Source organism: Myiozetetes cayanensis, unplaced genomic scaffold, assembly GCF_022539395.1.
Source record: "Myiozetetes cayanensis isolate MyiCay16 unplaced genomic scaffold, myiCay2020 scf3, whole genome shotgun sequence".
Classification (NCBI taxonomy): Eukaryota; Metazoa; Chordata; class Aves; order Passeriformes; family Tyrannidae; genus Myiozetetes; species Myiozetetes cayanensis.
In genome coordinates, this window is record NW_026087521.1 from 42,236,404 (window position 1) to 42,261,236 (window position 24,833).

Here is a 24,833-nt window from a genome sequence, read left to right on the forward strand (position 1 = left end):
ACACTAGGGTCAATGGAAGTCTGCAAAACAACAAAGTCCAGGTTACATAACTATAAAAATTGGTACAATATCAGATGACTTTTCCATGAATTTTAAGTAGACATATTTAGTCTCGCACTATTTACTTAATTCCTAAACATACAAACATTATTTTCTTTCTATATATTCCTCTCCACAGGCTTAACTTAAGATATTCGAAATTAGTTCACAGCTCTGATGAAGCACAACACCTGATTTCATTGTTATTTCCCCTTCACAATTACATAAATCAGCATTTGTGATTCCTTCTTTGCCTTATAGAGCACTAACTCAGTTCAAGTATGAGTAAAAACTTCAGCGATTTACCTGAAACTTATTTTCTAAGTCTCTTGTAGATATTAAATTCAACTTATTAATCAGTCAAAAGCACAACTTTCAATCTGTGAACAGTTGTTCAGAGCTTTTTAGTTCGAAGTCTCATTTTGGTCTATGGGATTTAATTTACTGTGGAAATTGTGGAAATGTCATTATCATCATCAACTGAAGAAAAAAAACCAAACAATAAAATAAACAACACCCCAAATCCCCAAACATTTATGTAAAAATATGTATAAGATATACATTTTATGTTATTTGTATATATAATATATATTATATATTATAAATATGTATAATATTAATATATATAAATTTAAATATATATAAATAAAATGCCTAATCATAATCTGTAAAGTTTTTTATTCAATTTACTGAAAACAAACAAATGGAATTTGTCATCTAAATATGACTTTTTAAGACATGTCTCATATACATCAAGTTAAATAGAGAGATTTCGTGCAAATGCCTAGTTTTTCCGGCAGACTCAAGAGAACTTATATTAATTTTTTGACTTGTTTGAAATTTCTCTAATTTTACAGATAAGTGTTTTTATTTCTCTCCTCATATTTTCTTAATTTTACACTCTTCAATAACACTTTACATGATGATGTACCTCTCTTTGAAGGAAAGACTGGTTTTTTTGCTGAGTAAGGCATAATATGTGTTTCCTCATGGATACTTTTGACATGTTCTTGACTACTTCATGTACTGAATCATAAATTAAACTGTGCAACAAAATCTGCTTAGCATAAACAGGTGAGTAAACTCATCTGCAAACTCCCCAAATGACTCCACTTCCTCTTTCTGGCTGGGGAGGGTACTACCTTATTTGGACTTCCAAAAATTATTGTGTCAGAGTATTTACTATTTTATCCTGGAATATCCATGAACCACTTTAGACATGTAATCCTTGGATTTAAGCTCCTTTGGGGTTTTCAGAATATCTTGATGACTTTATACACTAAAAGTTAGAACTACAGGTTGATTTTTAACTTGTATATAAATATAGTATAAAATGTGTTGATTCATATTTCAGGCTTCATATATAAGATCTTTTATTATAATAGAAGTGGGTTTTTTACAGTACTTCCTTCTCCATTCAGTTACAAGCTGGAGGTATCTGAGACTGACTTATCTGAAAAAGCAACATGAACAGGATTTTTAGAAAAATATGTGAGGAATTTGATTTTTTGTTTTTGTTCTTATTGGATGACTGTAGCAATCACAGAACATATTTTGTCTGAAAGGTCATATGAAGTAGTTGTTTGCACACTTAATTAAGTGGTTGTTGTTGAAAATGTATTTCAACCTTTCCTGAGTGTAATATATTAGGATGAAGTGTCTCAAATGTATAATATTGCATTTTCAACCCAGCCTTCTTAAGCAGTAATTAGATCAGAAGATTAAGGGGAACAAGAAGTAGAGTAGGCAAAAAATCTGTTTCTAGGATAAATATTTCATAAAATTTGCCTTTTTTAAAAAGAAAGGAAAATTCTAAAAGGTGCCCTTTGACACAGAGTAAAATCAAACTTTCCATTTTTCAATCTTGAATTTCAATTTACTGAACAAACTATGTTTGGACACCTTTTTATTTTTTCTTTCTTTCTGGTGAGACTCTATCTCTAGCAAATGTTAAATGATTTGTAAAAACTTCTCATATTTACATGGCATCCAGTATGGAAATGGCATTTTTTTCTGTCTTGTGTGGAAAATATTGTTAACTTTATCATGATGATATACCATCATTGACTTAAATACTGATGATAAGAAGTTGACAACTACTTCACACTAGGAGTCTGAAAATTAAGATCATATTTTACCAAAAGAATATCCAGTTTCTTGTAATAAAGAGAAGGGAGAAACAGAAAATTTCAGTCTGAAGGTGATATTTTATGACATAAGTTATGCCACCAGTTAACTAGAAATTAAGAATTTTTGGTTCTTGGCCAAGTATGAAAGTATTGCCTTCAAGAATAAAAAAGACAAACCACACCAATTGTTTTGTCTGGTACACAAAAGATTAGCCTTATAAATAACAAATTTTCTCAGAATCAGAGATTTGTGTTCACTCAATGATTCAACACTTCTAAAAGTCCTCTCACTGCTGTTACATAATCTCTTTTAACTGAACTATTCACAGAAGGAGTTATAGAGAATCACTGTGGTGGAAAACCTCTTCACCCTGGTTATTATGGAAAGATTCTGCATTTACAACTGGACATGTTATGAGACATAGCAGCATAGACCAAAACATGTATTTTTACATACTTTTATAGGTACTTTCTCTCTACATAGTTATATCTGTATCTTTATTGCCTCTCTTTACATCAGTACTTTGCTTTCTTAATAGGAAACCAAATGAACAAAGTTTTGTCTTTTATTCATTACACTATTGACATCTACAGGTTAAATGAAGAACTGACTTAAAGATGTTTTTTTTGGTAGATATCATACTGGATACGTTCCATTATTTCATGATGTTCCAAGCAATTTACTACTCATTTTTTAATTATTTCTGAACAGTAAGTTGTCAGGCACAAATCTAAAGATTTGAACTGGCTTAAAATTTCCCAGGTAACACTCATAGCATCTATAGCTAAAATATCTAGTTAAACTCATAATTAAATGAGAACAAGAGGCAATGGGCACAAACTGAAACACAGGAGACTCCATCTAAATATGGATGGAATCAGACTGAATCTGATGGGAAAAAAAAATCCACTTTTTTTACTGTGAGAGTAACTGAAGATTGGCACAGGCTCTCAGTTGTGGCCTCTCCATCCTTGGAGATCTTTAAAAACCATCTGGACGTGGTCCTGGGCAAATAGCTTATGTGGCTCTCCTTGAGCAATAGGGTGGGACCAGGTGGCCTCCAGAAGTCCCTTCCAACATCAACCAATCTGTGTGATTCCGTGAAATCAGTGCACAGTTAAAATTCATGCTTAACAAAAACCTAAGCCATTCAACTGCTTAGAAAAAAGAGAGTGGATTTTTCTGTTAGTGGCTCTGTCACTGTGCAGTTAAGTTTTTTTAGACTATTGTGTATATACCATCTGGACTGGTGACTCTGCTTTTGAAGTCGTTGGTCTACTCTAAAAATTCTGTGTCTGTCAAGTCAGTCTCTGAGGATTCCTCATGTGAAATATTAAACAAGTCAGGTCCAAACTACAGCACTGCTACTGATGGTAGTAAGAAATGATCCACTTCTCAGTATTGTTTGCATCTTATGTAGCTGTTCCTTTTAACCTTTTCATATAGCAAACCAGTCTTCTCCTTTATTAAAGAACATGTTTTTTGCAAAACATCAAGATTCCATTTTAGTATTTCTAAATTCCTCTGATTTTAATAATTAATCACAAAATATTCCTCTCTTTATTCTCTAGTAAGCATGCTTCTGGAGGAAATGTGATAGGTCAAGTCAAAGGAGCCAGGGGAGTCCATCTCATGAAAAAAACATGGTATATGAACATAGAATGGAAAGAACATTTTTTTCTGGTGACCAGAGTATAGCAATATTAGGGTTTGTGTTTGTAACAGCTTTACATTGAAGTATTTTGTAGGCATAAGCATCAGACAAGGTACCTCTTGAGTTCAGAGACTTATTATGATTGTTTAGAGCTATTCTGGGTAGCAGGACATCATCTAATAACTGTTAAAATCAGAGCTCTTTTCATCTTTGAAAGATGAAAAATACCTTTTCTCCCTTTTTATAAGACTAGTCCAGCTGGGGTTTTTACAAGGGTAATGTCTTTTGGATTTGTTTGATTTGGTTTGGTTTTTCCTACTTTTATTTCCTTTTTGTTTTTTTTCTGTTCTATCCACTTTGAGCATCTCTTCGGAAATGGAGTTTGCTCAATCCAGATTATCAGAGTTTGAACTAAATTACCACATAAATCTTCTGAAGCACTCTTCTACATCTTTTCACATCACCGTGATGACAGCTAGTCATCACTCTAAGGAACCTACATGTTCTTCATGCTCTAGATCTTCCTGTCTAAATATGTTAGGAATAGATGGATGCTTTTCTCTAACTTTTCTTCAGTTTGAATCCACTCGGTCCTTCCTGGTGGAATAATTGGCATAATTTGTCAGATCTTCCATGCTTTCTTTTCACCAGATGTTGGTAGACAGCGAATTAAGTGCACTATGGAATTCATGAAACAGATTTTATTTTTGGGACCAAGTAGGCAGAAGGGCATCACAAAGCAATTGCACTTCCTAATAAATTGATGAAAGAATACAGAAAAACAGTGTTTTCTAAGCAAAAGAACTTGGAAAAGACTATAAATTTCTAGAATTTACAAACAAAGAAAAACAAATTTCAGTTTACTGTTATTAAATATGGTGTTTACTAATTGAATAAATAAACCATCATAGAAACACACTTCTCACTTGTAAGTTCAGACAATTCAAAGACACTGGCACAACATGATTTCAGTATCATATATGCATTGTAATATGATCCTCGACTACATGATTACATATCACTTCTCTATGAATGCCTATTTCCAGTCATCGTAGTGCATCTTTGGCATCGACAGACTCAGTGTTTCAGGTGCATTCTTCCCAAATGAAGGTTTTGATTCAGTTTAAGTCCTGGACGTGCCTCCGTCCTAGCTACTGTTGCATACTTGTCCCTGCCCCATCATGTAGGCTGACCATACAGGCCAACCTCATCCTCCCTGTTGCTCCTAAAATTCAGAAATGTATGTTTACTTTCTAAAATCCAGCTTCTTCCTTGATTTAGAGACACAGCAAAAGTGGGTTCCTCTTAAAAAAACCCATTAAATACTTCCATACGCACAGTTGAAGCAAGAAAAGATCACACAACTGAAGAATGAATAGCCATAAATTCTATCTTAAATGCAAAAATCTATCTTAATTCTATATTAAGTATGCACCATTAAAATCTTAAGGTCAGCCAAATTCAAAATTTAGGAGTTTCACACATTAGCAGTAACTCCTGAAAACAATATAGAATATATATTTAATAGAAAATGAGATAAAAAATGAAACATGCACAATGGAATATTCAACAGACAATACCTAGAAGACACGGGATAACAAGCTAAAGAAATCAAGTAAAAAAGTATTTTTACCACTGTTTTTTAGAAACAATAAAGTAAAATTTTAAAAATGTACTAAACAGTTGAAATTACAAAATGAAAAAAAATCAAATTAGTATTACCAAAAAATCCTGCAAGTAATTTGCTTTCATTCTCTAGTAATGGGAATATGTGACCACACATACATCATTCTTATGAACTCTTCAGATACATTTTACTTAAGAGAATGGCTTCAGGATAGAACTGTAATTATACTAACAGCTGAAATCTTTAGTTTTGAGTGTTATCATAAACTTTAAAAAATGCAGCAATCTCTAAGCTGAAACATTCCTCTTTGAATTTTCCTCTTTATGACAAAATTCATATAATTTAAATGTACTCCTAGTTTACATATAACTATGCATATATATATTATTTTTAATATTGTGACACTGTTACTGCTTTTATAATACAGAACATATGTCTGATCTTTCTCCAGTAGGCAGTAGAATTGCAATATATGATGGTCTAATTTGTTTAATTATTGAAGTATATTTAGATTAAGTAATTAATCCTAACACTTGACTACTGATAATTTTTTGTATGAAGTCAGGCCATTTTCATAATAAATGTTTGACATATACTGTGTGTTACACTGGCAACATTAATGGGACTATGATGCAAACAGAAGTCAAACACCACAGAACAAATACAATAAAGATTTTGTGACATAAACCCCCCACTTGTTTGTAGTATCATAGATACCATAAATAGATTCTTAATCTATATGTAAATTAGATTATTTCATACTATGAAACAGCAGTAAACAACTGTTGGGGTGTTTTCTTTAAAACAGCTTTTAAGTGCCTGTAAAAAAAGATGGCTTTTGTACACAGTCTGTGAACCTCAAGACAAAACTTTCTCATTCTGCTTAGTTTAGCTTAAACTTTTTCATGGTATTTATATTGGGAGATAACTACAGATTTGAGGTCTTCTGAATCTTCCTAATGAACCCATGCTTGCCTCTCTATTTCAAGACTCACAGATCTGAAATTTCTGCAGTCACGCCTAAACATCTACCTTTAGAAATACATGAACTGTTTTGCAACATCGATGGAACCAATACTGTACTTCACTGATATTTCACAAACTGTTTTTATAGTGTTTTTATATAAACTATAAAAATACAAATATTTAAATGTAAATAAATATAGATAACTAATATAAATATTATAAATATGGAAATAATATACAATGCATAAATAATATAAATATAAATAATAGAAATATATAAATATAAAAATTCCACTTTTATATCTGTACAAGCACAGAACACGGAATAAATTGTGATCCATCTTTTCATTGCAAAGAGAACTGTCCCTCACTACTGCATGCATTTGCTTCAGCTTGTTTTTCAAGCTGAAGGCTTGAAGATCAGTACTTTTCAATCAGTAATGACCAAGCCAATCTCTTTAGCTTTCTTCATGTATAAAACCAATTAGCAATTGTTTTCTGAGTGAATATCACCTTCTAGCCTTTTGTCCCAAAGTTGCTAAAAGAGACTAAAGTCATTAATTGTTCACCAGTCCTCCTGTGGTTTTCCAGTGTGTATCTTAATCATCTAGTCACTTGGAGCTGAAAAATACTGAATTACGTCAGTTGTGTTATGAAGTTCACCTCTTGGTTCTTTGTTTTTCAGCATATAAAGGAGGATAAATTCTGTCAATTACAACTGAACAGCTGTAATCTAGTTCTCCCCTGTCCAAGTGGTGATTTCAGGTGGACTTCACCGCTAGGCAGACATTTCTGTTACTTACAGTCAAATCTGATGTACTAAGCTGCAGCTTCTGAAAAATTAGTATTTTCCCTCCTACTATGGGTGCCTCTGTAGGCATTCAGAACCTCTGTGGGTCACATCCAAGCAAATGTGTTTACTCTTTAAGTATTTGGACAATATCCCCATACACGCAATTCTATCAGTTTTAGGCTGGAGGTTCGGCATAGTTTAGAGAACAAGATGTTTATATATTAGTTGCATTCAGTCACTCACAGGAAAATGTCAACAGAAAAGAAATATGTTAGAACTATAAATCAAATATGATAGATGAGAGACCTAAAGATGGACTGCAAGAAAAAAATAAGGTACAGTAGAGTTTCTGCAAATTTCTGAAAGTAAACAGGGTTGAATCTTTAAACACAGTTCATCAAGCATAGTTCTTGGGCAGACAATCTACTTACATTCCAGGGGATATTAACTACCAAATACTAGAAAAAAAACCCACAAAAACCCAATCAAACAAAAAAGGGCAAATAACCATCCCCCCCCACACACAAAAGTCTTCTATGTCTAAAGACTGTAAGGAAAAAAGAAATAAAATAGATCCAACCCTTATGATCTGGTATGAGTGTAATATAAATCTTAATTTTAAATGTTTTTCTGACTGAATGTACGCACTTGCAAGAATGCATCTGAGGCAACAGGCATACCTGTATGAGATATAATTTAATCTGCCTGCTATTTCTAACAGTATCATTCTGGGTAGGTAAAAATTATCAGCGAGAATCTGTATGTGTATCAACCATTAACTGACAGTTTGCCTGCAAAAAGGCAGTCTGAAAATTACCTGTATTACTTTTGCAATATCATCAACATGCCACACTTCAAAAAAATCTCCTATATCTATTTTAGACTGTAATGTTTCAAAAGAAAGGAAAACAGACAGAAACAACAACAGATAAAATTAGAACTGCTTAACTTCATAAGTAAATATTTTAACAACATTTTTATTTAAACACTGTGAAGTTTTCCTTATATAGATTAAGGTTTCAGTATTTCGTTTTAACTTCTGACAGAGGAAGTAATGAAGACATCATCATGCACTTATACAGAAAACCATTTGCCTTGGATGACACCTGAGGCCAAGCAAAGAAATGAAACTGATAGATGAATCTGCCAATGCTTACTGAAAATAACTGTTCTGAACAAAAATATAACACAGGGTGATGGTGAAAAGTACAAAACTTTTACAATAGATATTCTCAGTTAGTGGTGCATTTTGGAACCCTACATTTCCATTCTAAAGTTCATCTAAAAGTTGTCTGTCTTAGTTGTATATTTTATGCTACTCTTTCTTCCTCCAAACACAAAGCTATATAAAATATAAAGCTTCTAAGATTTCAGCTTCCTTTATGAATTGCCTAGGTGAAAAAACATAGATATAAGTTTAATTTCTAGAGAGTTGAGAGAAATATTTTCTCTTTTGAATAGCCATTGCCTCCTTTTGCAGGACATAGATCACTTAGATATTACCTTAGTTATTTGGTATAGGTTAAAGAAATAAACAATCAAACTTTCTTATATAAATGTTCAATTACTAATGACACAACCTCATTTAAAATACAACATGTAATGATTTAAAATGGCTTTTATTGTAAATGGAAATAATCTTACATGTCTTGAATTTATCTTCCACACAAATATATGTAATAGAATATATTTAGAAATTAATAGCTACACATACATAGTGGTATACCAGCAGAAGAGCAGGGCAGCACTGCAGATGCAAAATGATGTTAGCTTTACCAGTAGTAGCATGGAATATATGGTGTGTCCACCAAAATTTATGAGTTTATGAATCAAGAGTAACCAGAGAGTTGCATTATATCCATAAGCCCTCAAACCTAATAGTAGTCTTGGAGAGGTCACTGGTTATTTTTATAGTCATTTTGTGAAGCACAAATAGCTACATGATTTCAAAGAGCCCAGATGAATCCCTGTCTACCTTTTCCTATGACATCTTCATCTAAGAATCAGGACAGTCTATATTGTTACATTAACGACTATTCCCAGCCACTGCAAAGACTAAGTCAGTATGCACCTTGTGAACATATTCCATATTAGGGGACCAGCAAATTCAGCAACATATATCCACATTTATGATCTAAAGTCCTTCCACTTCATTACTGTCTGTCTTCAGAAGGTATTCTTTAATTAATATAAAATGTCATAATTGATTTTATTAAAGTTTTCCACTAAGCCATACTTGCTATAATGGATATGAGAAAAAATACAGTGTCTTACTCCTGAATGACATGTTCCTGTACCATTAAATTTTTGATTAAAAATCATTCATAGAGGCTGTAGCCATATTCCAAGTAAAATTTTCTTTCACTGTATGCAAACAGTATTACAAAAAATAAGCGGTCAAACAGGATGAAAGGCAAGATTTCATTTGCTTTTCAAGGCAAACATGTGGATGAATCTTTCATGGAACAATTATGTCTTTAAAAATTGCTGGGGAAAAGAAAAACAACACACAAAACTGATGAGAATAGTCCAACACTCTAATAACTCCCTCAAGGAACAGATATTAAAATGATGCCTGAGTAACACTATTAATTACTTTGTAATTTCAGTAAGTGATTCATGGTATGATTTGATCTTCACAAATTCCTTGGAGCAAAAATTACGACTTTGTTCAGGAAGTGAATGATTTGGCTATTGAAAAGAAAACTGTTCCATTTTCAGAACAGTTTCCAAGGCTGAGCTCCTCATCACAGATTTTCAATTGTTCTTAATTAGTTCCTTTTTCTTTTATACCTGATTTAGTATATTGACCTACAGATTCAGATTTGTTCCTTCATTTGAATGGAATTTCTTCTGGTTTTTTGTTTGTTTGTTTGTTTGTTTGTTTGTTTGTTTGTTTTTGGTGTTTTTAAATACCATTGGATCCTACTCTTTACAATAACTTATTTAATAACTTTATTAAACTAGTTTAGTAAAATGGGAGGTAAGTAAAAAAATAATATATATATGATAGAATGGAATTGTAACTGAGATTAAAACTGATCCAACTACCACTGTGATTGGTAACATTAAGCCTCCATTTAGGGTGAATCATAAACATAATTTACGGAAAATATTCCACTCTTTAATCTTTTTAATCTGTGAAGATTACTGGAAGTTTACTGATTTTAACATCTAAACACCCTGAGATATTAAATTTGGTTATTATACCAGCCAACTGTTATGAAAAATATATAAATTCATTGTGGGAAAGAAGTTCCCATTACCCAATTGTGTAAATTCTTCTTGTATTTAAAATGCTGTTGAAATTATCTATGAATATCTTGTCTTCAAAGGTATACTACTTTATAATATAGTTATTGCTACAAACAGAAATTTCTTAGAGCTTGTTTGTCATGGGTAAAATGAGAAATGTCTCATAAAATGTGAATACTTACATATATTTACCTCCTTTTCTGTTTGAAAATTATTTTATCTCATGAGGGTTTTTTTGAATTTTCTGTTCTGTTCTGCACAACTATTTATATAATTAGTGAGCAAAAAAGATGTACATGCCATACAATGTAGAAACTTTCTCATATTTATGAATATATATCTCTCTTTACTATATGTTTTTTACAAATATCTGATTTCCATAGTTGGCTGCTCCTACTCCTAGGAGGAAAAATCAAAATGTTGTGTACTTATAGTACTGCCCATTATTCACACTTTGTATGCAATCAAATAATTAGCTGCAAATTGAGCAATTTACATAAACTACAGTACAGTTCAACAAAAGATGTGTAGAAGAGAGCAGCTTTAGCATAGGTGACTCAGAAATGTGTCATGAATCCTTGTTTCTGTATTTTTTCATCTGAGTTATTTCTTTAATTGCTCAGTTACAATGCTCAAGGTGTTTGAAACAGTTTTATACAATGAAGAGAGTGTTTCTTGTAGTTGCATCAGCTTTCTTGCTAAAACTAATAAAAAATTGCCTATTCATGTTTTTTAAATAAGTATGACTTTGTATGGAACAAAAAAATCCAGGAGCTGTAGTGTCAAGAGGTAATTTCATATGAAGAATTTGGTGGAAATACCAACTTGAAATACTTTGCCTCCTTCTTGCAATGGTGACAGAGGGTGGAATTACTCATTTTAAAACCTGCATCAGTTTGTTGTTCCCACTCACCAAGTGACTCCACCAATATCTGTTGCCAACTAATGTGGCAGGTTAAGGAGGCATAAACACTATGGATGGAATGACAAACAGTAGTGGCAGGGGATAGAAAGAAAAGTGGGAAAATCTTAAACCACAATTACTGGATATTTTGGATCAACTTATTACTGCAGAGCATATTTAATATAGTTAGCAGTACAACAAGTATTTGGAGGTCAAGAGGGGGAAAAAAATACTAAGGTTTTCTATGAATCATCATCATGACTATGCTTCACGAATGAAGATTTGAGAAGGGCTCTACCCACGCTTTCTACAAGCACGCTGATGGCTAAAAAGGCCAATGCGAGATAGACGAGTCCGGTTGCAGAAGGCACAGCAGAAAGACTTCCCAGGTGATATTGACAAGACGCGATTCTTTCTGCGTTGTCTTTTCTCCTTGAAAGTGATCCTGTGTGTGTTCTCAAAAGCAGCAGCAGCGTTATAGATGGTGTGTCTCCAGGCCTCCCGATTGGAGGCCAGGGTAGACCAATGGTGGTGATCAATATGGCCAAGGATGAGGGATTGTTTCAGGCAGTCCTTGTATCTCCTCTTCGGGGCTCCTCTCTTGCGGCAGCCAGTGGCAAGTTCCCCATAGAGCACAATCTTAGGGAGGCGGTAGTCCTGCATCCTGGAGACGTGCCCTGCGCAGCGCAGCTGTGTTCTCACCAGCATGGCCTCAATGCTCGTGACTGCTGCCTGTTCAAGGACAGACGTGTTGGTCACATAGTCAGTCCAGTGGATGTTTAGGATTGTACGGAGGCAGCGCTGATGGAAGCGTTCTAAGAGATGCAAGTGGTGGCGGTAAATGACCCATGATTCAGATCCATATAAAAGAATAGACAGTACAATGGCTCTGTAAACGCTGATCTTTGTATTTTTCTTCAGGAGTTTGTTTTGCCACACTCTTTTATGGAGTTTACCAAAAGCTCTGTAGGCCTTTGCTAACCTGTTGTCTATTTCTGCATCAATCTTACCATCTGAGGAGATGATGCTTCCCAGGTAATTAAACTGTTGAACTGATTTAAACTCTATTTCACCAGAGATGATATGGAGATGGTGGAAGAATTCCTGAGATGCAGGTTGATATAAAACTTCTGTCTTCTTCAAGCTGACTTCCAGTCCAAAAAGCTCAGCAGCCTCTTCAAAGCAGGATGTTAAACACTGTAGAGCTACTTCTGTGTGGGCGATGAGGGCAGCATTGTCAGCGTAAAGCAGCTCACGGACAAGATGATTGAAGGTCTTAGTGTGGGCCCTCAGTCACCTTAGGTTGAATAGATTCCCATCGGTACGATATCGAATGTAGACACCATTGTCTTCATCGAGGTCTGTCATGACCCTTTGGAGCATCTTGCTGAAGAAGATTGTGAATAAAGTTGGTGCAAGAACGCAGCCTTGCTTCACACCATTGGTTATTGGAACGGGCTCAGAAAGTGCATTGCCATATCTGACTTGACTGCACTGGTCCTCATGAAGTGAGATGATCATTTTGAGGAACTTGGGGGGACATCCTAAACGTTCCAAAATCTGGCACAGACCTTTTCTGCTCACAGTGTTGAAAGCCTTGGTGAGATCAACAGAGGTAACATAGAGTCCTTTGTTCTGTTCCCTACACTTCTGTTGCAGGAGGGCAAGAGGGGGAAAAAACTACTAAGGTTTTCCATGAACACTTTGATATAAACATAGAGAGTTTGGAAATGCCTGACTTACCCCTCCTTTCTGTATAGTGATGAAGCTAGATAAGTAACTGCACTTTTCCGCTGGAGTTCATGGTTTGTAAAGCTGTCACTGCTGACACTTGGCTGATAACACTGGGGAAATGACTGCTCACAGCAAAACAAGAATGCAGATTGAATTTCTTTGACTACGGGTGTCTTGGGACCTTGCTAAACATTTTATCCAGGAACCAAGTCCTGTCAGTTCTTAAAACAACTGGAAAAACTGCCCTATGATTCAGATCATACTCTACATATCTTTTAGACTGCTAATCTCAATTCCATTTAACAAAAACAATGGTAACTGAAGTGACAGCTGTACTAATCTTTGCTGAAAGTGTACTTAAATTAACTTGCATTATGCATAATTCTCTCTTGGAAAAGCCAAAATTTGATTCTAGAGTTAGTTGAAGTAATGTGAAGAAAATAATTAAAAAATAATGAACTTCATGCCCAATTTCAGCTTTAGCTGGAATGACTTTTGGCACATAAAGACTTCTTTGGAAATTTTAAAACAAGTTAAAACCAAATCAGAAAGATTCCTACTATCCTCTGAAATATAAGTATTTCATATTTGCGTTACACAGTTGTTAGCCTAAAATTGGTTAAATGCTGAGAAAAATATAAATATGCACTGGAAATTTAAATCTGGTTGAAGAGGCTAGCATTCTGCCAGTAATATTCTGCATCTCTATAATATTCAAAATTCACAGCCAGAATATTTTTTGTAGTCATTTTCCACAGAGAATATACACTGAGTAGAGCTATGACTTTTAACTATGAGCCTAAGTATAGTCATAATCTAACAAGGACTGGATCTTTCACTGCCCAAGAGTCTTGGTCCAAACCTGAACAATTGCAGCAAGGAGAGGGGGGCACAGAGGGGGCACCATCATATAAGGCACTGAAGCAATAAAAGAGCAGTAGTATAATTAAGAAAGTTCTGGGACTGGGTTTTAATTGGTCATTAAATAATTGAACAGTTTACTCATCAAATCACACTGAACCTCTGCCAACAGGTTTGCACTTTTGATGGTTGGAGAAGTGGTACCTGTATTTTTGTTTTCTTTTTTTAACTTCAAAGGAATACAAGGGAACAGCATCACTTCTAAATCTCATTGCACCTGACTATACTATGAAGTTGATGCTGAAAAAATAACATTAAAGTATTCTTTTTGGATGGAGGGTCTGAGCAAAATATCTACCAGAACTAGGACTAAAATGGGATTGAAATCAAACACATAATTTGACATTTCTTATATTAAAATAAAAATATGTAGCTCCCTTTTTCATATTTTCAACTTAATCAATTATAAATAAAACAAAGGGAAAAAATGTCTTGAATAAATCTATACTTCTGTGAAGATAGTGTATGTCTCTGATGTAAAATTTGTTCCGCACTCCACCCTTCATACACGTATACTCACTAAGGTAAATGTATTTGCTATTTAATTTGAAAATATTATGGAAACATGAAGATATGGAGATCTATTTTAAAAACTCCTTTTATGTAGTATTGATGCTGTACAGCTGTAGTTTAAAGTACATATAATTTAATGGTATATTAGATCATGTTACATAACCTAAATGTAATATGTACTCTTATAATTAGTGTTTTAATGTGTGTGCATATATATACATATATATTGTGCGTATGTGTATATATATATATATATACACCCTAATATGCCTAAGTATACATTATATGTAATGGAAGAAGGGAACATAAAAGTCATGTAGTTTCAACCCCCTACCATGGGCAAGGACATCTTTCACTAGACCAGGTTCCTTAGAACTCCATCCAACCTGGCCTTGAAAACTTCCAGGTATTGGGCATCCACCACTTCTCTGTACAACCTGTTCCAGTGCCTCACCATCCTCACAGAAAAGAATTTCTTTCTAATATCTAATCCAAAACTTCTTTCAGTTTGAAGCCATTCCTCCTTGTCCTGTACATGCTCTTGTAAAAAGTCCCTCTTCATCTTTCTTGACATCTTCCTTCAGGTACTGGAAGGTCATCATTAGGTCACTCAGAAACCTTCTCTTTTCCAGGCTGAACAACCCCAGTTCCCTCAACCTTTCCTCATAGGAGAGGTGCTCTATCCTTCTAATCATCTTGGACTTGCTCCAACACTTCGATGTCCTTCCTGTGCTGGAGGACCCCAGAGCTGAGTGCTGCACTCCAGGTGAGATCTGATCAGAGTGGAGAAGAGGGGCAGACTCCCCTCCCTTGACCTGCAGGCCACACTGCTTTCGATGCAGCCTGGGACACAATTGGCTTTCTGGGTTGTAAGTGCACATTGCATGGTGATCCACGAGCCCTCCAAATCCTTCCTCAGCAGGGCTTCTCTCCATGTGTTCATCCCACATCGATGCCAGGGCTTGCCCTGACTCAGGTGCAGCATCTTGCACTTGGTCTTGTAAAACCACATGAGATTCCCATGGGCCTGTTTCTTGAGTCTATTTGTGTCCCTCTGGATGGCATCTCACGCTTCAGAGGTGTCAACTGCACCACTCAGCTTGGTGTATTTTATCCCTTTGTCTGTGTCATTAATGAAGGCATTAAACAACTCTGGTGTGTGTGTCTCTCTCTCTCCCTCTCTCTCTCTCTCTCTCTCTCTCTCTCTCTATGTAGTGAAAAAATATAAAGCCTCAATAAAATAAAGAAATCATACAGGTCATTGAGAATACACTGACACATGGGTATCACCAGCGTTTTCCAAAGATGAGGAAATGCAGTTATGACTAGTGGAGCTCCATCATAGTAAAGTCCTACTTCCCTTTTGAAGTTCACAGAATTGGTCTTTTCTGTATGCACAGTATGAGAGTCAGTTTTCCAAAAAATAGATATTAAGGGAATGCTTGATTATCTGTATCTTCTATATCCTCCTGAATATTGATTTCTTAAGACATACCTTTCCTCCAAGTTACTTACTTCTGGGATTATAGAGTCTTTTTCTCATTCTACCCTCAAAACTTGGAACCAGTTTTCATAATCGTACAGAGAAATTTGCATTTCTATCCAAATGGTTGGCTTACTGCTTCTAAAAATCTCATGAAAAAGCAGAAGACAGTTTTCTATTGAAAAAAACCAGTTTCTGATTATTTCTTGATAACATTTGGTACATACCTCAAACACATTTCAGAATCTACTTGCTCAATGTTGTGTTTATAGGTCATGAAAGTTAGACGTCACTTCAATGAGCAGCTTAGAAAAACAATGCCTGCAACTTTTCTCTAAAGATCCACTAACTAGTCAAATATGGCAATGTCCACAATGCTATAATACACAAAACTAAATGTCAGATTGTCCCTGTAATTTTTATACAACTGTATTCTGATTAAAGTAGAAGTCTGCTTAAAGTAGAAGTCTCCATTTTTAATATTTTTATAATTTCATGCAGAAACATGAGAAAAATTTGCTTTATTTCTTGGTGATTATACTCACAAAATATTATTTATATTGTAATAATTGTTTTCTGATGTTAAGAATAAATAATGTAGTTTACTACAAAGTATTTAATTTCCTGCTTATTTTGGGAGTCTCAGAAGAAATACATCTGAAAACTAACGGTGCAAATTAATGAAAGGAGAAAAGCAGTCAGCAAAAATGCAAAATATGTGATATTGTGCCTGGTTTTTTTTTTAGGATGTTCACAGGAGGAAAAGGTTGGTCATCTAATAGGACTGTGCAATTAATACTTGACATAATATGCATGAAATATCACCAGTGTATCTGAGTTGTAGAAAAGCAGACTGAGTGCAGAAATGTGCAAAATCAGGTCTGTAGTGGAAACATTTTTCAAAATCTCTATACTATAAAATAAAATAACAGTGGATGGGAAGGAGAAATCAATCATTTGTAGTATTCCAGGATCTAATAACAAATGGACAACTAGCTTTTTTAAGACACAAAAATTGAGGACTAAAGTACTCCATCCCTGAATGATGGAAATTTTGCTGGTCATCATTCTATGATTTTTTTTTTTTCCCCCATATAAAAAAGAGCAAAATCTACCTTTCTGTGAAAGAAATTTTGGAAGAAAAAAGCTTTAATGTTGACTCAATATTCCAGTAGGAGGCAGTGAAATTAGAGATATTTATCAAAGTATGCAAGACAATGCCTCAATTATCATCTGTAAAAGAAGCATCATCCACCTTCTTCCCAGTTTACCAGTTGCAACAAACTGGCTAGAGGAGTTTGCAGTTTTATTTGCAATTTTTGAGTCAGAAATTGGCACTGGTACAGCTTATCAACAGCTAATCATCCTGATTTCTTAACTGTGAGAGCATTTGTGCTATGCATACATAAGTAAACAGATGTTATAAGTTGAAATTGCTCAGGATTGATATCCTAACATAATCAGAATATAATTTTTATTATGGATAGATAGATTTGACTATGGAAACCTCAGCAAAAGTTATGGGCCATTTGAAACCTGCTTGATTTTGGATTAAGGTCAGGTCAACAGTGCCATGATATGTTATTTAATAAGGGGGTAACTAACCTGAAGACTACAAGTTTTAAAGTGTTTTAATGTAATTTTGAAAAATGGGAATGCTTGCTTCAGGGTTGGATCTATTACTGAAAATAAGATACTTTTAGCACCTGCAGTTATTGATAGAGCAAGGATTGTCATACTTGCCACATTCAGTCATTTATCAAACACTACATTACATGGGAGAACAGCTGCTTGTTTCAAGAGAATAATCCAATAATTTACTAATTCAATAGTTTACTATCTAATCCAATAGTTTACTGTAGTATCAACTGATTTAAAAATACAACACCATTAAAGTATATGATTATTCGTGTTTTTAATTCAGAACTATTCAGAACTTGTATATTGAAAATATGTAAAAGAATCTGGAGAACAGGATCTCGTATCTTGAATATGGAGAGTTTATTGTGAATGGAGTTTGAGAATTTAGGGAGATAAAAGAATATTAAACAACTGATCATTTTGATTCTGTATATACAAAATGGCAAGACAAAACCATGACAAGATATAGATTAAAAAAAAAAGAAAAAAAACCAGAAAAAACCACAGTTTTCCTCACAGATGATAAGTTATATAACTTGAAACATGTGAAGTAGAAGGATCTTCTAGAATAGGAATAATTGTAAGTGTGAAAAAAAATTTTTGAAGTTAATGTTTCGGATAAAGAATTTAAATTTATTCTTCCAAGGTTGGGGCAATAGCATCCCTAATAGAATTGATAATAAGGGCTGAAATGTCACAGAAAATTAGCCTTTCAGTTCATATCTGTAAGGAATCAGTGAATATTTTGTGACAAAGTAATATCAGAATGCCAAACTGAATGTCCAGGGTTATTTACTAGGTTGAAAAGGAATGAGTCATCTAAATGAACATATGGATTATCTGGCACAGTATAATTTACTCAGGTGGTTATGTCATGAAGGTCAAGCACAGGCACTGATAGTGAAACAGTTTTTCAAGCACATTAAAAGGAAAGCAAAATTTAAGATTAAATTACAACCCTCTTGGATTACGTGATAATACGTTGTGAAATATTAATTTCATATTTGAAAATATATTATGTACTGCATAGCCACAGAATTTGAGTATATTATTTTGACAAACTGCAGCTGCAATAAAGACTATTCTATTTTATTAAGTCATGTTGGTAAGTAGTGCCTTTCTGTATTGTATCCATGGATTATATCTAACAACTCACTTAAAATGTAGACTTGCCAAAAAGAAAAGTTGTTAATCTCTTGTGAGCTAGGTCCAAAGAACATTAATCCTTGTTGGAAGTTATCACCAGGGAAAAGCTAAGAGATTTATGTTCAGGTCATGATCGATATCCTTGTTTTAACTAATGGAGACAAACTCTGTCTCCTCAGCATCTACTTGCCTGCCAAGGAACTTAACCTGAGAGAAAAAGATAAACCTTACTATCTCAGATTTCACAATTAAAACATAATTAAAAAAAGGTTTTAAGTGAGAGGTTGTGACTGAAGAAAAAAAGATGTTTTACATAAAGCCTTATATTCCCAAGGTATAGGTAATCATAGTCACAGTTCTTAATCATGAACATACATGTATATGTTTACATATGTGTACAGAAAGTATTTGGGAGACCCAAGAAGGAACTGAAAAATTATCATAAAAGTCAGGCCTAGTAGCTTTTCACCTCTGAGGGTCTGCTTATTGTGACAGTTTTCTTTCATGAAACTAGGTATACCCTGAATTTTTGTTACAGTTAAATTTAATGATCAGTTGAAAGGGAAGTTTTAATATTTAGAAATCCATTTTCATTTGTATTTCCTAATGCCTCACTATAAAATATTTCTTCACTCTTTCTTTATACTAGGATTTTCTTTTGGTCTATGTTTTTGTAAAGAAAATAGGAGATGAAGGCTACTGTTAATAATTAGACAGTGACATGATCATATTTAGTAAACTACAAAAATATCCTTTTATACCAAACTAAAATACTATCATCCTAAATGTTCCTTCCAACTATGTCACATTTGCCACATATTATGTAACCATACAATCTTAAGCTGTACCAGGGCAGGTTTAGGTTGGATATTAGGAAGAAATTTTTTACAGAGAGGGTAATCAGACATTGGAATGGGCTGCCCAGGGAGGTGGTCAATTCACCGTCCCTGGAGGTTTTTAAAATGAGGCCGGATGTGGCACTTAGTGCTGTGCTCTAGTAACCACAGCAGTGGTGGATCAAGGGTTGGACTTGATGAGCTTGGAGTTCTTTTCCAACCCAGTTGAATTTTTGATTCTTTGATAACATAGAAATAATTTTCCTTCCCTCCATTGGACAATATGTGTACAGAAACCTTACAACCCCATCAGGGGAAGTAAGAATACAACTTCCTATTGAGCTGTGTGCAGATATAAAAGTAAAAATATAAAAGTATAAACATCATCATGAAGTAAAATTATTGTCAAATGTAATAGCATTGATCAGTTTCACTATGTAGTACTGCCAGCTGTAAGTTGCATAGACACTGTAAGTTACAATGCAAGAGATTCACAGCAAAGAGAGAAGTTTACTTTCTCATTTGTAAATTAGACCCTGGGTTTTCTAATGTCTACTATTGTCTTGTAGACAACAGTACTTCAGGAGCAAAAACATTTTACAGAACTGGGTAGTATTTGTTCAAAAATCCTTGTGATAATACAGTTGTCTTTCTATTAACCTTTTTCCCAAGCAGGTATCTAAAATGATAGACAGACATCTATGCTACTTTGGGTCTCTTTCTTTCTAAACTGCCTATGAGTTGGGTAGAAATGCATAGCTTAAATTGATCCATTTTCCTATTTCCAACAGATTACAGAGTGTGAATTTAGGCAATTGCTCATCTACACACAGAGACTTCTGCTCTGTGATTCTCCTTTGACATGTTCTTCAGTATGTATGATGTGCAGCCAGGAAGGAGAGAGAAAGCATAAGTGGATGGTAACATCAGCAAAGATGTGAAAGAGGCTGAGTTTTAGACTAAGCTGTCTTGTTTTATGGGTGCATTGTTGAGTGAGTGTTTGATTGAGGGCAATGGTCTCTAGAACTATAAGTAGACAAGGGAATTGTAATACAGGTACAATGATTGAAACCTTTAGGTAGGTTTAGATAGCTATGGATTGAAAGAGTGAAGTTATTTTCTTCGTTATTTACTTATACCCACTTACGTATCCATTACTCTTATTAGCTTTAGCTAAAAATGCTCCCTTTTCATTATTTAGCTTTTTAAAATTTCTGAAAGCCTCATACTAAGCAAAAGACCCAGAAAATACATTTTCGGAATTGACTTTAATCGCATAACAACATTTATTTTTTCTAAATTCTTCAACAATCTGTCACGTAACTTAGATGGATGAAGGCATGAGGCACAAAAATTGTTGTGTCATCCATTAATTAATTTTAAAAAGGAATAAATTCTTAATATGAGATCAATGCTTAGTGAGTTCTTCTGTGAATTGTTTCAGGGAGAAGAATCAGATATTTTTATTGCAAGTTGGACTTCCTAAAGTCTTGTCAGCATTACTGTAATTTATTTTATAGTAAGAAGTCAGCCTCTTGAACAAAAACTTCCCAGAAATCACTAATTTAAAGAATTATTAAAAAAAAAAGGGATAAATTTAAGATAAAATTATATACATTACTAATACATTTTTATTTATGCAACTAATAATTATACTGGATTCATTGTCATGTAATTAAACATATTCAATATCAGTAATGATTGACACCTAAAAACTGGTGTTAAAGAGAATGTTGATGATGGTGAAATTGAGCTCATTGTTCACTAGTCAATAACACAAAATGGTTTTGAATGAGATCTTGCATTAATGAAATATCAAAAATAAACTTTTAGTACAATTGTATCTTAAGATATCAGGAAATTAATCCTGCTACATAAAGGTTTTAAAAATATATAGGCCATATTGATTTTAAAAGCACAAAAAAAACTAAACGAAAACACCCAAATATTTTTTCTTTGTATCAGAATTTTTAAATTTCCCCACGTAGCAGAAACAGGCGAAAAGAGAACCAAATTGCCTAGTGGAACTACCTTTAGGATTTTGTTCAAACTGCAAAACAGTCTCTAAACTTTTTAGAGTCTTTCTCCAATGCATGAATATGTTAAGGTAAGCCCAAGCCAAGAACTGATACATCCCATACTCAGTAGCACCAAATATTAGAGGCGTATTAACATTACAAGAATTTAGAGATGGATGAGAAATTTGATTTGCATCAGTAGTGAGAATTAGGAAATACGAATATATAAAAGAAGATAACTAGGGAGGAACAACTATCTAGGGAAGGTGCTTATTAGGTAAGAAGGGCTTTGACACAAAATCAAAATAATCACTCACAGCAGACTTGCATGTTTCCAGTTACAGTGTTCATTTAATCACTCGGTCTATAGGTAGTGAGACTTTAGACATATTGGGCTCAATGTTGAAGTGTAACTGCTTTGCTCACACATATTAGCCAAACACAGTCGCTTTCAGACAAGACTTGCAGCTGCCTGGGAAAAAGATGCACAGAAATCCATGTGCTGTGATTATCCATAATCATAGCTGCAGGACTTGGATTACTGATTTTACTAACCAGATACATAGTCACATCAGACCAGTTATTCTGTGTAGTAGAATAACACAGAAGTCTACCAAGTGCCATCCAAATCACTGGAAGTGAAATTCCTCTCTTCAGTGTAGGTACTTATTAATCCATGTTAACAAGCAATTGTCATACTGGATGAAACGGCAAAAACAATGCAGAATGTTTCTTTTAGCATGTTATAAAAAATGTTCATCACACGAGTAATTAATACACACATTAAAATGTATTAGTGGTTCACTTCACCCATGCATTAATGTAATGTTTCCTCCCTGTATTGTTTGGATTATTCCTTGTGGCATCTTGCATTGTCAAGCAGTATGTTTCATGCCGGAAACACTGTTGTTAATTTTAGTAATCTACATAGATATCTGCGGTGCCTGTACTGAAAATGACTCTCTGGAGAAGATAGTGTTTATTGCCACTGGTTTAGCAATAAGCATAGTATAGAATTTGCTTCCCAATGATTTTCAATATTTGCTTAGCTTTCATGCAGGGCTTGTGTTATCAAAATAATATATGGGTTTGATTTTTTTTTAATAAGTTTTCTCCTAGGGCTTCAACAGCATTATATGAACTTTTTCATATATCATATTTACCATCATGTCTATGACCTGTACATATATACACATATATATATGCAACTTATATTAGTGACCTGTAAATATGATTCACTATGTCAGTGTGTAAACATGATACAGACCAATGAGGTTACATCCATGTAAAAAACTGATATATATTTTTTAAAAATTTTAATGAATTACAAAAAAAATATTCATAATCTCCCCTTCCCCCAAAATTTTAATAAAAAATTAGAATTGAAAAAACCTACTGGGTTGAATCTATAATTATTGGTTTCATATGAGAGTATGTTTATTGACTAAATTTCTTTTATCAGATAGGTGGACAGTAAAATCTTTTGTTTTGATACCTTAAAAAGTAACTACGATAACTGATTTGTTTCTATTTGAAATTTATTTCTAGTCACTTTGAAACTTTAATTCTTAAAATATGTTTTGGGATTAGAGTACTTTAACAACCAATACATTTCAGGAAATATTCATCTTTATAATAAGCCCATTTTGAATGACCCTGAAATTTGAAGTCAACAGCATATTCATTAGCTTACTCTTTTGTCACCCAAGACAGCTAAAAGTCATCTTAGTCATAATAGATTTCAAAAATTATTCTAATATCTATGTATATAAGGATGTATTTATGTATTTTGATAAGCAAAGGTGATAAATATCTCTGTAAGTTAAAGATGTGTTTTTGGAAGTACATTCTGACCCAATTTATGAAGTGCTTTTCTAACAAGTGTACACTTGCCTAGTTGAGATAGAGATTTTCTAAATCAGACAATAACTATGTGCTACCACCCTCCACAGTTAGCACCTGGTTAAAGAACAGCAAAACAAGAAGTGGAATAGATGATTGTTTTAACAATGGAAGGTTAACTAAGAAATGCTTTGGAGCCCTGCTAGGGAATCTGTGCTTTTTGGTGTATTCCTAGATGTATGATCTGGAAAAGGTGTTAAACAATAAACAAAGATATGATGACATCAAAATTATTCAGAATGACAGCAAAGAGTTGTAGAAATGTTTTATGATATTAAGTAACTGGACTATAAAATGACAGAATAAATTCAATATAATCAGTGTAAAACAAAAATTATGGAAAAAAGTTCATATTTGTATGTATATATATATATATATATATATATAGAGAGAGAGAGAGAGATTAAATCAACTGGGATCTTTTACCTGGAAAAATAAATGATTGGAGGAGAATATATGATTGCAAAAGAGAGAAAGAGAAGTGTTATTCACTATTTCCCACAATAAAAACCTCAAAAATAATCAAAAGCAATATTCGAAAAAAAATTCTTGAACTGAACTGAAAGTTGGATTTTTTTCACTCAATGTGCAAATGAGTTGTGAAACTTATTGGCAACATGCTGTGCCAATATAACTGCAGTTGCACTTATTAAGTGATATCAAACAGGAGGATGCAGAAACAAATTTCAGTTCATAAGGTACTAAGCACAGGACGTCAGAAGCTGTGAGGTTATACTGAGTGAAGTAGTAATTTATTCTTGCATCCACAATTGACCACTGTCTAACACAAGATGTTGGACTAGAAGTCTTTTATCTTGCCCATTATCGTTGCTTTTATGATCATTTCAGTCTGATCCTTTCTTGAAGTTAAGCATTTGACTGCTGCATTTTTAATATGGGTCTGTGCATGAGTAAAATTAATGAACTGAAAACCGTGAAATTTGGATAGCTCTATCTGAGACATGTGTCAAAGACTTGTATCATGATTTAGATATTGTTAATTGGATGACAATCTTAAACAGTAGCAGTGTTGTAGAAAGTGATAAATAGAGATGACAGTGAAAGACAAGGCCTACATAAATGATTAGCAAAATTCTTCCCTTTGACATAAAGTTACAATCTGAGTGCAAAAACTTGATTTTCTTAATATATACCATTTAAAAAGATGGATGCATTGTCATTGTAAATATTGTATTCTGGTTTATGTTTTAAGATAATCACAGAGCTGAACTCATGAGCTAGGAGAAATTTATGTTTGTAGAAGTGGCAGA

General features: G+C 33.8%; 1 protein-coding gene across 6 annotated transcripts in view; it reads right to left on the reverse strand.

The window, feature by feature from the left end:
• Nucleotides 1–24,833, reverse strand: part of MGAT4C (MGAT4 family member C) — a 368,163-nt gene that overhangs the window by 162,607 nt on the left and 180,723 nt on the right. The window lies entirely within an intron of this gene.